Here is a 14,808-nt window from a genome sequence, read left to right as displayed (position 1 = left end):
ATCAGGAGCAAAACACTGTTAATTATGTTGAACTTAATAGCTTATTAGAAACATAAACGCAATTAAATACGTTATTGCCGGTAAACAGTTAACTGTCTATTTCTCAGAGTTCCTACGTGATGAAGCAAACACAAAACTATATTTGTGCATAACCACCAGGTACCTGTCACAATCAGCAAAAACTTTTCAGGAGGCAAAACTTTAAAAAACAAATGTTGTGCACTGTAATCAATCATCCGTTCATATAGATGTGTCTGTATGTTGTAAGACAAAGTTTTAAATATAAATATGTTTCCGTTGCTTAGGCCAGTGATTTATAAAACTAAGGGTTTGACTGCCCACAGTGGGCAGAACACAATAGCTCATTGTGCAGCTTTGGGTTAAAAAAGGAACAGCATTTTGTTATAAAGAGTTCTTCAAAGCTATGGTTATATAAAAATTATGATCCTTATTCTGAGACTTTAAGCCCCCCAGTGATTCAACTGTAAGATCAATAGCTTACACGATAAAAATCGGGCTTCGATACTCGTGGTGGACATAGCGCACAGATTCCATTATGTAGACTTGCACTTAAACAAAATAAGCTGAGACATCAGGATGAAAATTTTAAACTTTATAGTTGTGAATGAAAAACCTCTGTGATTAATAGAACAACATATTATAGCAGTAATTTCATTAACATCTTTTACTTTTTTTTTACTATTTTCTAGTGTGCAGTTCTGTGCTTAATGGACCACTTGAAACGAGTGATCAGTCACAGTGAGAGAAACAAGGTGACCTATCAAAATCTGGCTGTTTGTTTCGGACCAATAGTGATGTGTCACGTGCTACATAAAGAAACAAGTGTCGATTTGGGAAAGTCTATTGACGTGTTCAGATATATTATGAATATCTGGCCTGCGCATAGGGGTTTGTAACTAGTATTTCCGTTTGTTGTTCTTTTTTTAAATAGTGCATATAAATAGTTTAAACATCAACTCTTAATTCATTAGAAAATCAACTAATTTCTTACAATATTTACTTTAATTATTTCTAACTCACACAACGAAAATAGTTCCTAATTGAATATACAATATAAACTTACAACTTCAACAACAGATTAATCTCACGCTATCTATTCACTTACCAGCATAATTAGCTGAAGTTACAATAATCAATCAGCTCTATATATTCAACACTAATAATTGCACTTGATGAAAATTTCAAAATTCTATCACTAATTCTGAAACGGTAGATGTCTTTCACATTTACAACGCATCTTCCCAATAAACTATGTGATGAATTCAGTCATTTCTGCATTAAGATACACGTTTAATTCAATTGTAATCTAAGTCCACCATCAGAGGATGCTGCACCACAATGTTAGTGAATTTTAAAATGTAACTACGAAACCAGAACGAACGAAAAACAACAATGCAACGGTTGCATTGGATTATATGTAGTTACATTTTATGTGCTTATCCAATATTTGGCCTAATGGAATCAATGATATTAAACAAAGGCTGCTAAGTACGCTCCAGATGGCTTGATAATTATTTCAAACTCGGCGCAGTAAACATAACTGAGACGTTTCGTTGTAACAGTAAGACATCGATTTAGAGGTACGTACATATGATATTATGTAAAGTTCTATCGGTATTGTTACCTTGTGTTTAAGTAGTAATAATGCCACGTTGGCAGCTGTTTTATACAATGATGACAGAGCAATTTAACTTCGAGTTTGTTCTCTAAACAAAGCGCACTAAATGATGCTTCCGTAACTTCTCTATAAGTGTCCTCATATGGGGACACTTGCTGTCAGAAACTATTCCATTCAACACCATGGTTCAACGAACTGTGGTAAACACAAAGACAGGCTTACATAATCACAAACTGTAGATGTGCAATTATATAAATGACTTAGAATTCCATTGGCAGGTAAATAATTCAGAAATGGAGAGTTATAAGAGTGAAATATGAGTCTACCGCTGTGTCAATACCATTAAACCAGTTTTCCTCAACAAATATGCAGAAAGATGTATACAATAACAAGTGACACATTTTAAATGAAAATTTACCAGAATTGCTTCTCAGGAACAATGTTTTTTACTCCTAGTGAAAGCATTAAAATAAAAGCTTCTTCCACAATGTACCCTAGAAACATCGTGGTGCAGCTGTTACATGTCGTCTAAATAATGACAGTTCACCTGAGGGTCACATTAACACGGTCCTCGTGTAGGGACAGTTTCATCAAGGCCTCTCGGTTACTACCAGATTAAGGTCCGGCATGGCCACGTGGTTAAGGCATCTGAGGGTCGCGGGTTCGAATCCCCGTCACACCAAACATGCTCTCCCTGTCAGCCGTGGGGACGTTGTAATGAGACGGTAAATCCCACTATTTGTTAGTAAAAGATAAGGATAAATCAAGTTTCAGATTTTCCAACTATAAATGGTCCCAGATTATCGTAATGACTGAGTAACACATTAATGCACACAACAAATTATATTTTATCTTTATCTTTCTTTTTGTCTGTAACAGTTTAATCATAGCAGATTTTATAAAGATGTCTACAGAAGATTGACTACTTTATATTAAAACAATTGTGAATATGCAAAGTAGCAAGTCACGTGATAACTATAGCCGATACACACTACATGGCCAAAAGTATGTGGACACCTGACCATCACACTCATATGTGCTTGTTAAACATCTCATTCCAAAACCATGGGCATTAATATGGAGTTGGTTCCCTCTTTGCTACTTTTCCCTAAATTTTGGAACATGGCTTCAGGGACTCGCTCTTATTCAGCCACGAGAGCATTAAAGAGGTCGGGCACTGGCATAGGGCAAGAAGGTCTGGCTTGCAGTTCGTTCCTCTTCATCCCAAAGGTGTTCGATGGGGTCGAGGTCAGGGCTCTGTACAGGCTTCTTCCACACCAACCTCCGCAAACTACGTTTTTATGAACCTCGCTTCGTGCACGTGGGCATTGTCATGCTGAAACAAAAAGAGCCTTCCCCAAACTGTTGCCACAAAGTTGGAAGCACACAATTCTCTAGAATATCATTGTTTGCTGTAGCATTAAGATTTCTCTTCACTGAAACTTAAGAGCCAAGCCCAAACCATGAAAACAGCCTCAAATCCAGATTCGTCCGTCAGGCTGCTAGATAGTGAAGCGTGATTCATCACTCCAGAGAACGCATTTCCACTGCTCCAGAGTCCAATGTGCTTTACACCACTCCAGCCGGCGCTTGGTGATCTTAGACTTGTGAGGCTGTTTGGTCATGGAAATCCATTTCATGAAGCTCCCGACGAACAGCTCTTTCGCTGACTTTACTTCCAAAGGCAGTTTGGAACTCGGTAGTGAGTGTTGCAACTGTGGACAGACGATTTTTATGCGCTTCATCGCTCGGCGGTCCCGTTCTGTGAACTTGTGTGGCCTACCGCTTCGTAGCTGAGTTGTTGTTGGTCCTAGACATTTCCACTTCAAATAACAGCACTTACAACTGACCGGAAAGCAGGCCAGAAATTTGAAGAACTGACTTATTAGAAAGGTGGCATCCCATGAAAGTTGAAAGTCACTGAGCTCTTTAGTACAACTCATTCTACTGCCAATGTTTGTCTATGGAGACTGCATTTTATGCACCTGTTAGCAATGAGTGTGGCTGAAATAGCCGAACCCACGAATGAAAGGGGTATTCACATACTTTTGGCCATGGCATGTATAAATTCAAGATGGAACTACATCTATTAGAAATGTGTATCGACATTCTTTGGTAGTGTGGTGCTATAAGTTCTTGATCGCTTTTGGAAAGAGTATGTAACATCCCTTTCTGTCACAAAATATCACATGGTCAAATAACAAATATATGTTAAGATCTGAATTCACAAAACCATAATATCCACTGTACTAAGTGGTATTATAAAATGAAAGAATATGAATCAACTTGGGAAACCAGAACTATAATTCTTCTTCTGATAAGACATTATTATTAGGTCTGTTTTCTTTTTAAACATTAAATTATTTGTTTATTCTCTTAGAGATTTCCAAGTGTAAGAAGACTGTACAATAATCATATAATCGCACTGTAATCACCAACTTATTCCAATCGTGTAGACATTATTCAAGTATGATTGATGTCTAGGTTTCGAATTCCCTTCACACCAAACATGCTCACTTTTTCAACCGTAGAGACGTGATAATGTGACGGTCAGCCTGACTATTCGTTGGTGAAAAAGTAGTCCAAGAGTTATCGGTGGGTGAGATGACTAGTTGCCTTCCCTCTAGTCTTAATACTGTTAAGTTAGGGACGACTGGTGCAGGTTGCTCTCTTGTAGCTTTGCGCGAAATTCCAAACAAACCAAAGCAAACTGCCAGATTATATCTCAGAACGGCTGGTATGGGTATTAACACTTTTACTGATAAGGAGAGAACAACGTTTTGACCTTCCTAGCCTTCATACCAGCCGTTCTGAGATATATTTTTATTTTGAGTGAGTTTTTCGTCATCAAGAAACTACAAGATTGTATGCAGAACGCCAGTCATCACGTGAGATGATATGTGTCATCCACTCATATCAAAGGTTGATTTATGCTCGAACACCACACAAACAGACCCAGAACAGCAGACAATATAGATGATAGAGCTGCCATATTAAGTTATGTCGTGTTTGGGCAGCACTTTGGACGCAATTATTCACTGTTTTTCATTTCGTAACTCTTAAATTATTATGTTTATCTTACCTGCATTTACCTCTGTAACTGTTTTTGTTGAGGGAAGATATAGGTAATATATTTTTTTAATTTATTGTTGTTGTTGCAACTTTGCAACTGACATTCCTTATGTATGACCCAGATTAATAAGAATTATGGAAGACAGTCTGATATACACTTTTGCGCTCTAAACAAACAAACAGTAATTATCTACCCACTGAAGGTATCGAGACCCAATTTTAACATAAGTCCTCAGTTTTACCGCTGTGACACAAAAGGACGTATACTTATCCATTCTTCAGTTGTTTGCCTGTCAATAGACTTCTGGATCATCTAGTAGGAATGTAGTGGTGAAGCATCCTGACGAAAACAAATGTAAGATCTTAAATTTATAATGGTTTCACTTAATATTATTTGAAGTCATATCTTGTTGACTATTATTTTGCCTTAGAAGGCACATTTCTTCCTTAGAAGATTTTCTTCCTTTAGGAACTGGTGAATGATATTCAACCCAAACTTTTAATACTAAATAATACAAAATTATAATTTCCAAAATTCCAAACGTTCTTTTTAACATTCGTAACTTAGAACACTATTTAGTTCTGGGCTGTCTTACCTACCTAAGTGTGTGTTTCTATGTCCTTCACCATATCTATGAATACAGTATTTGTCAACCCAAGTACAATGAGCAAGAAAAAAATGTTTTTCTGCTCCATTCCTAAAACCCCAGTTTACTTAAGTTCTTTATGACAACCCCATCTCCATCTAAGATAGTTTACTTAAGTTCTTTATGACAACCCCATCTCCATCTAAGATAGTTTACTTAAGTTCTTTATGACAACCCCATCTCCATCTAAGATAGTTTACTTAAGTTCTTTATGACAACCCCATCTCCATCTAAGATAGTTTACTTAAGTTCTTTATGACAACCCCATCTCCATCTAAGATAGTTTACTTAAGTTCTTTATGACAACCCCATCTCCATCTAAGATAGTTTATTTTAGTTCTTTATAATAACCCCATCTCCATCTAAGATAGTTTATTTTAGTTCTTTATGACAACCCCATCTCCATCTAGGACACTTTAGTTCACTTCTTTATGACAACCCCATCTCCATCTGAGATAGTTTATTTTAGTTCTTTATAATAACGTTATCTCCATCTAGGTCATTTTATTTTAATTCTTTATAATAACGTTATCTCCATCTAGTTCAGTTTATTTCAGTTCTTTATAATAACGTCATTTCCAACTAGGACACTTTAGTTCACTTCTTTATAATAACGTTATCTCCATCTAGGAGAGTTTATTTCAGTTCTTTATAACAACGTCATCTCCAACTGGGACACTTTAGTTCACTTCTTTATAATAACGTTATCTCCATCTCGGAGAGTTTATTTCAGTTCTTTATAACAACGTCATCTCCAATTGGGACACTTTAGTTCACTTCTTTATAATAACGTTATCTCCATCTAGGTCAGTTTATTTCAGTTCTTTATAACAACGTCATCTCCATCTAGGACACTTTAGTTCACTTCTTTATAACAACGTCATCTCCATCTAGGACACTTTAGTTCACTTCTTTATAATAACGTTATCTCCATCTCGAGAGTTTATTTCAGTTCTTTATAACAACGTCATCTCCAATTGGGACACTTTAGTTCACTTCTTTATAATAACGTTATCTCCATCTAGGTCAGTTTATTTCAGTTTTTTATAACAACGTCATCTCCATCTAGGACACTTTAGTTCACTTCTTTATAACAACGTCATCTCCATCTAGGACACTTTAGTTCACTTCTTTATAATAACGTTATCTCCATCTCGGAGAGTTTATTTCAGTTCTTTATAACAACGTCATCTCCAATTGGGACACTTTAGTTCACTTCTTTATAATAACGTTATCTCCATCTAGGTCAGTTTATTTCAGTTCTTTATAACAACGTAATCTCCATCTAGGACACTTTAGTTCACTTCTTTATAATAACGTTATCTCCATCTAGGTCAGTTTATTTCAGTTCTTTATAACAACCTCATCTCCATCTAGGACACTTTAGTTCACTTCTTTATAATAACGTCATCTCCATCTAGGACACTTTAGTTCACTTCTTTATAATAACGTTATCTCCATCTAGGTCAGTTTATTTCAGTTCTTTATAACAACCTCATCTCCATCTAGGACACTTTAGTTCACTTCTTTATAATAACGTTATTTCCATCTAGGACACTTTAGTTCACCTCTTTATAATAACGTTATCTCCATCTAGACAGTTTATTTCAGTTATTTATAATAACGTTATCTCCATCTAGGTCAGTTTATTTCAGTTCTTTATAACAACCTCATTTCCATCTAGGACACTTTAGTTCACTTCTTTATAATAACGTTATTTCCATCTAGGACACTTTAGTTCACTTCTTTATAATAACGTTATCTCCATCTAGGTCAGTTTATTTCAGTTCTTTATAACAACGTCATCTCCATCTAGGACACTTTAGTTCACTTCTTTATAACAACGTCATCTCCATCTAGGACACTTTAGTTCACTTCTTTATAATAACGTTATCTCCATCTCGGAGAGTTTATTTCAGTTCTTTATAACAACGTCATCTCCAATTGGGACACTTTAGTTCACTTCTTTATAATAACGTTATCTCCATCTAGGTCAGTTTATTTCAGTTCTTTATAACAACGTCATCTCCATCTAGGACACTTTAGTTCACTTCTTTATAACAACGTCATCTCCATCTAGGACACTTTAGTTCACTTCTTTATAATAACGTTATCTCCATCTCGGAGAGTTTATTTCAGTTCTTTATAACAACGTCATCTCCAATTGGGACACTTTAGTTCACTTCTTTATAATAACGTTATCTCCATCTAGGTCAGTTTATTTCAGTTCTTTATAACAACGTAATCTCCATCTAGGACACTTTAGTTCACTTCTTTATAACAACGTCATCTCCATCTAGGACACTTTAGTTCACTTCTTTATAATAACGTTATCTCCATCTAGGAGAGTTTATTTCAGTTCTTTATAACAACGTCATCTCCAATTGGGACACTTTAGTTCACTTCTTTATAATAACGTTATCTCCATCTAGGTCAGTTTATTTCAGTTCTTTATAACAACGTAATCTCCATCTAGGACACTTTAGTTCACTTCTTTATAATAACGTTATCTCCATCTAGGTCAGTTTATTTCAGTTCTTTATAACAACCTCATCTCCATCTAGGACACTTTAGTTCACTTCTTTATAATAACGTCATCTCCATCTAGGACACTTTAGTTCACTTCTTTATAATAACGTTATCTCCATCTAGGTCAGTTTATTTCAGTTCTTTATAACAACCTCATCTCCATCTAGGACACTTTAGTTCACTTCTTTATAATAACGTTATTTCCATCTAGGACACTTTAGTTCACATCTTTATAATAACGTTATCTCCATCTAGACAGTTTATTTCAGTTATTTATAATAACGTTATCTCCATCTAGGTCAGTTTATTTCAGTTCTTTATAACAACCTCATTTCCATCTAGGACACTTTAGTTCACTTCTTTATAATAACGTTATTTCCATCTAGGACACTTTAGTTCACTTCTTTATAATAACGTTATATCCATCTAGGTCAGTTTATTTCAGTTTTTTATAACAACGTCATCTCCATCTAGGACACTTTAGTTCACTTCTTTATAATAACGTTATCTCCATCTAGGACACTTTAGTTCACTTCTTTATAATAACGTTATCTCCATCTAGACAGTTTATTTCAGTTATTTATAATAACGTAATCTCCAACTAGGACACTTTAGTTCACTTCTTTATAATAACGTTATCTCCATCTAGGTCAGTTTATTTCAGTTCTTTATAACAACGTCATCTCCATCTAGGACACTTTAGTTCACTTCTTTATAATAACGTTATCTCCATCTAGGACACTTTAGTTCACTTCTTTACAATAACGTTATCTCCATCTAGACAGTTTATTTCAGTTCTTTATAATAAAGTTATCTCCATCTAGGACAGTTTTCTTTAGTTCCTTATGACAAAGACTGTTTGTAAGAAGTTAATTGTGCACTCCTGATATACATATATGGGTTTTTATTAATGGGTTTTTATTACTTCTCTTCGAAAATATTAATTGTGTGCTTACGTTTTACGTTAACAATTTTCACATCTACAGAGGATCAAATAAAATAGTTGCTCCGATTTTTACAGCTTCCTATAAATACTGTTTTGATTCTGTCTATCTCTTCATTTTCGTATTAGCGGAAGGAAGCAGTGACTCAAGTACTAGTGAAAAGAACAGTCAAACGCCTGTAGACGACGAAGATGATGGGAGGATGACATTACGAAGACCAGCAGCATGGTCAGTTGGCGAACTAGTCTTTCCAGAGTCTGCATGTTAGCTCTTTATTTCCATTACTACAACAGCAATTACGTACCACGGTCTGAACTACGATAAAGTGACCAAGCCAAAGAAAAAGAAACAGAAAACTGCCGCACTTTTTTAGGGTTTTTATTTCTATACGATATCTTTCTGATACAGCTGTATGGGACAGCGAGACATTGTTTTGTTGTTATTTGTATTTTATTTATTACAACCCCCCAATAATTATATAGAAATATTGTAATAACACACTCTTTAAATGTGAACATCCCCTATTCCCCTTAAAAGTAGAAGGCAAGAGTTGATAATGCTCACCAGGTGATGCTGTCATCCTCTTTTCTTCATTAACAAAGGATGTTCCTAACCCTTTCTGTGTGACTCCGAGCGCTGTCGTTTCGCTCTTTGTTTGTTTGCTGCTTTCAGTGATAGAAGCAACTTGTTGTATTATCTGTTAAAGTTACAATGTCGACACCGGAGTTGTTAGAAAGAGTTCATTGTCCGTCTGTTCCTTGTTTTTAATAAACACGATTTATCCTCTTCAAGTGTGATTATCTCCTATGTTTGAATGAACATATCACGGCTGCATATAATACAATAGCTCCAATTATTCTCTCCTATATTTTAATTAACATATCACAGCTACATGTAATTCAGTAGCTCCAGTTATTATCTCCTATATTTTAATGAACGTATCACGGCTGCACATAACTCAGTAGCTACCGTTCAGTCCGTCACCGTCCTTTGTGTAAAACTGATGTACATAAAATACTCATGAGGATTTATGTTAGAATCGAGGGAGTTATATTCAGGAAGTAAAAACAGAGCTAATGTTAATTGTTTGGAAGGTGTTACTGTACAAAGATATAATATGTTCTTTGGCTATGCTCACCAAATAAAGATTATAGCATGGGTTGGTATACAGGAGAATTAATAAAGCCACTGAAAATTCATAACTGAAATGTATTTTCTGTTTATTTTAAAGATTATTATTTTAATTATTTCCTTATTGTTTGGGGGTCTATGTTTTCAACTCCAATATTTTACCACATTTTATTTTTAATTTTTATTAGAGTGTCAGTGTTCTGACTGAACTAGCAAGTTTGTTTTTGTTCGTAAGTTTTGTTTGTTGCTGAGCACAAAGGTAAGCAATGGACTATCTGTGCTGTACCCACCACAGGTATCAAAACCCGGTTTTTAGCGTCATAAACCTTAAGACTTATTGATGAGTCATGGGGACATGAGTTATTCAACTGAATAATTAATCTTTACTATCGTTTTATTACTGTATGACTGCTAGTTCTTGCAGATGGCTAATGGGTCTGACAATTATATAGCGTTGTACTAATACTTGACACTCATATGTTCACCATCCACAAGAAAATGGATTTCATTGAAGTTTTATTTTTATAAATAAGCTACCATCACAGTATTACATCAGATAGTAGATTTTACTGAAGTATTTTTTGGTTTGTATTTGAAACTTACTCTTTTTTGTAATTTTTATTGGTTAAATCTGGAACATAACCCTTTTCGTTTATAATTGTTATTGGTTACATCCAAAATTTAATCCTTTTCGTTTATAATTGTTATTGGTTACATCCAAAATTTAATCCTTTTAGTTTATAATTTTTATGGGTTACATCCAAAATTTAATCCTTTTAGTTTATAATTTTTATGGGTTACATCTAGAACTTATCCTTTTAGTTTATAATTTTTATGGGTTACATCCAAAATTTAATCCTTTTAGTTTATAATTTTTATGGGTTACATCCAAAAATTAATCCTTTTAGTTTATAATTTTTATGGGTTACATCTAGAACTTATCCTTTTTGTTTGTAGTCTTTATTGGTTAAATCTGGGACTTAATCATTTTTGTTTGTGATTTTTATTGGTTGCATGTCAAACTGGAAATTATCCTTTTTATTTGTAATTTTTATTGTTTAAACCTGGAACGTTTCCTTTTTATTTGTAATTGTTATTGGTTAAATCTGAAACTTAATCTTTTCTTTTAAATTTTTACTTGTTAAATCTAAAACATATCATTTTTGTGGAAATTTCAATTGTTTTATTTATTACGCAGTTGCAAAAATACTGCCTAGTCATAAAAAATATTACCCAGTTATGATTGGTGAAGCTCGGTGTGGTAGTTTCCGAGATTCGAGTGTTGGACTACAAACAGTGAGCTCCATTACAATACGATAATACCCTTGTGTTTTCGGTTCGCTTTGCTTGTTGTGTTGGAAAAATTGAATCTCATAGCTAATATTGAAAATTTACTTTAAAAACAGTGATATAAGCACATTTTAGTTTAAAAAGTATCGATTCAGAATCTACATATTATAACAAGACACTAATTCACCAGTTGTTTTTAGTAGTACCTTTGCACCACGTGGGGTTCCTCAATGTTTTGTTAAACGTTGGAAGACTTATGATGTTCTCCTGACAACGGTAACTTCCGTTTTATCTATCATGTTGTATTATCATTGCTCATCTATACTAACAGTTTGAATTCTGGTTAAATAAACAGTTTTATTATTTAAGTGTAATTACAGTAAAAAAAAACTTTTTTGAAAAGGATGTTTTAGTATTAATTCATATTTTGTTTCTTGCTTTATTTCTTTACTACATAATTTACACTGTTGTTTCGGAATTGTAAAGTGAGTTTTCAAATCGTACATATTACTTCTTTTATTTGTCAGTCATTTACTGTTTTTCTTTAAACATTTTGATTCTGTTATTTTCAACTCCTAACTTGTTTAGCAAACATTAATTATACTTTTCGTTTTGTACGACAGAATTTGAAGTTAAAGTGAAAAAAGCTTTAACTGTTCAGCACCTTTTGAGAACTGTGTACATAGTCCAAACCACGGCCTGGCATGGCCTAGCGCGTTAAGGCGTGCACTTCGTAATCTAAGGGTCGCGGGTTCGCCGTGGGGGCGTTATAAATTGACGGTCAATCCCACTATTCGTTGGTAAAAGAGTAGCCCAAGAGTTGGCGGTGGGTGGTGATGACTAGCTGCCTTCCCTCTAGTCTTACACTGCTAAATTAGGGACGGCTAGCACAGATAGCCCTCGAGTAGCTTTGTGCGAAATTCAAAAAGTACAACCCATTTTTGCTTTTCCTATGAAGTGTTTTCACATCAGGGTTACACTTACATCATTGTAACATGGCGACATCTGTTGGATATTATCCATGGCTGATAGTTAATTAGTCAGCATAGAGGACCTCATAACTGCACAGTTACTACTATTGAAACTTAGGTTTCAATTTTTTTAAATTGTGAGACAAATCTCGCAGGAACAGTTTATACAGTTATATTAACTTTCGAATGAAAGCATAAAAGAGTATTATGTATAGAAATTCATTTAAGGATAACCTTTAAAGATTGGAACTGCGCTCACTAATAGATTATTTTACATTTGGAGAGAAAGCGCTTCAATATACTTTCAGTAACATAAATTATTTGCTAAGAAGGTTATATCTGAGATAATACAGACTGCAATAATATGGTTGTCCTTTTTTCTGGGTTTTTCTACTCTTCTTGTTTGCAGAAATATTCAATTCGATCTGCAATATTGTTGAAATATGACAACCAATGAAAAGCTTTTCACTTCTTAAATCTCAACCTTTTCGTCTTACGTCACATACCAGTAAATATATTTAACTTTTGTGAGAGGCGTGCAAGAACTCGGTTTTTACATGTTTAAAGTAAATATTAAAGAAATCGAAATACACGTGTTTGTTTAGTGGCTTATGTACAAACGTAACGTCAATTATAATTTCGTGGCTTTATCTTTTCAATTATTATCAGAACTTTTCCGAAATTTATAGAATTAACCAGCATTATGGTTAAATGTAAACACAAACATTTATTTCAATTAATGTAATATGTCAATTTTGAACCAATTATTCCAGATAACCAAACACAATTATAAAGAAACCTCTTCCAATGAGGCCTTTAGACAAAACAGAGCTTAATTCGACAACGCAAGCAGCAGCCAACATTATCATTAAAATAAGATACTGTAACTTTAAGTTTCTAGTTATGTTGCATAATCGGATGAAAAATTATAACATCAAAATAAAGTAACCCACAATTAGATTATACTTTTAATGATAGTTTTCGTAAGAAAATCTTAAATATATTACAATTATTCTTTGTATTCCTAATAAATATACAAAACTTAAGTAATAACTCTATTGGATAATAGATGGTGCTACTTTAGCTTTTCCACTTGTGTTACTTGTCTTTCAAAAACGTTACTAACGCAAACAAATATGTAAGCCATAACACTTTAATAAGAAATAGAAACTCGTTCAAGAACAACATTATTTTTTAAAACAAAGGACATTTTCCACCCAAGTATCAATCATCACCACGTTTGTCTTCTATAAACTTCAATAACGTATTGAATACTTAATTGATACTTGACACGTACTTTTATTATTTTATTGAATACTTGGTATCAACATGATGGTTATTATAAAAATGGTGGTATTTCTAAGTCGGTTGGCACATCAATGAAATGGTTTTCAACATTTTAGTTCTATTATACAACGTGGTAAATATGTTTGTAAAACTTTTCAGCTACCTGGATTGCTTAGAACTAATATAAAGATACGTTATTGAATATATTCTATATAAACATCGTAGCTAGAACCCCATTTTCAGTTATTCACTTTTTTCTTTTATATTCAAAATGATGCATAAAACATATTCGACGACACATACTGTTGATTAATTGTAACGCAAACGATTGGTTGTGTTACAGATAACACTTTAATATTTTTCCAAACGCACTGAAACATGGTTTATAGACGCCATTTACTTTGTGCTACTATATTGTATAATAACTCGAAAGGTTGGTATTTTGTTTGTATGAAATAAATTATTTTAATATTATTGTTTCACTATTGCTAAATAAAACTAGTTCATAAATCAACAACTTGTTTAATTAAGCCATTTACCTTTAGTGGCAGAACCTGCGTAACGCAGACGGAAAACTATCTTTCATCTGCCTCACCTATCAACAAGTAGGATAAGAACCTGAGTAAGGTGGAAAAAAAAGTTTTTGATTAAATATTAATTTCTTAATTAATTAATAATTTTTTTTTAAATATTAATAAATTCTCGGACATTTTGTTACACTAAGTATTGGTTAAATACATTCTGTTTTTTTCTACCGTCATTATTTTTGTACAGTAAACTCTCGTTGTAACGAAGTCGTAGGGACTAAAGAGAATTGTTGTTACAAAAGAAGGTCGTTAAAAAGGATTTTTTTTCATTCATTAGCCAAGTCTGGTAATGGTAGGCCCTATAACTGACGGCTGGTGCAGTACCGGTAATTGGAGTAAAGACTCAGAAGTCACACGTGTGTAAACACTTAAAACACATTTAATGTAATTCAAAAGGACAATTAACAGCACTTGTAAAAAAAAAAAAAAACATATAAAAAAAATAACATTCATAATATAGACATATGTAATTATAATTTACAGGATACAAACACCAGCAAGAACGTCTAACTGGAGTCACTTGAAATATTGCACAATGCTTTTTTGCGAACTGCTGTCCCTCTGGCACTTGGTCACAAAACGCTCCACCATGTTTAATTGAAAGATAAACTGTCCTGCGTTAGCCTGGTGTTCAAGATATCTCTGAAGTTGCAGGCACATCTCACGAGCTGCAGAATGTGTTGGGATGGGGGGTTCCTCATTGTCGTCATC

General features: G+C 33.9%; 1 pseudogene across 1 annotated transcript in view; it reads left to right on the top strand.

Moving 5' to 3' along the window:
- The window catches only part of LOC143229866 (rho GTPase-activating protein 100F-like), a 128,332-nt pseudogene extending 118,522 nt beyond the window's left edge, over positions 1 to 9,810 (top strand). Inside the window, exons 7-8 of the transcript XR_013016104.1 lie at positions 711 to 909; positions 8,960 to 9,810. The product of XR_013016104.1 is annotated as a rho GTPase-activating protein 100F-like (transcript). The remainder of the gene's footprint in view (positions 1 to 710; positions 910 to 8,959) is intronic.
- Positions 9,811 to 14,808: the final 4,998 nt, after the last annotated feature.

This window comes from Tachypleus tridentatus, chromosome 10 (assembly GCF_004210375.1).
Source record: "Tachypleus tridentatus isolate NWPU-2018 chromosome 10, ASM421037v1, whole genome shotgun sequence".
Taxonomy (NCBI): domain Eukaryota; kingdom Metazoa; phylum Arthropoda; class Merostomata; order Xiphosura; family Limulidae; genus Tachypleus; species Tachypleus tridentatus.
The sequence above is the reverse complement of the archived record's forward strand: the minus strand, read 5'-3'. Positions and strand labels throughout refer to the sequence as shown.